Genomic DNA, 317 nt, shown 5'->3' on the forward strand with positions numbered 1-317 from the left:
GGAAGTCCTACCGACGGACACGCCCCCAACGCCGATCGCTCCGCGTTCATTGGCTTTCATCCTTGAAGACCCGCCTACTGAGCACGCCTCCCTCTGGCTGCCGGCTCTTCCGGGCAGGCCGGAAGACTGTCGGCTTGCGATTGGCTGCGGTGGCAGTACAGGGTAGACGCCTCCTTTTTCATTGGTCAGTTCGGTTGGCCAATGAAGGAAAAGAGTGGAAAGGCCGAAAGCGGTGGTTCTCCGGCAGGTGGCGCCATAGCGCGCGGTGGGAGCGCGCGGAGCTGCGCGGGCTTTAGGGGGGGGACTTTTTGGGGGGG

Source organism: Meleagris gallopavo, chromosome 27, assembly GCF_000146605.3.
Source record: "Meleagris gallopavo isolate NT-WF06-2002-E0010 breed Aviagen turkey brand Nicholas breeding stock chromosome 27, Turkey_5.1, whole genome shotgun sequence".
Lineage (NCBI taxonomy): Eukaryota > Metazoa > Chordata > Aves > Galliformes > Phasianidae > Meleagris > Meleagris gallopavo.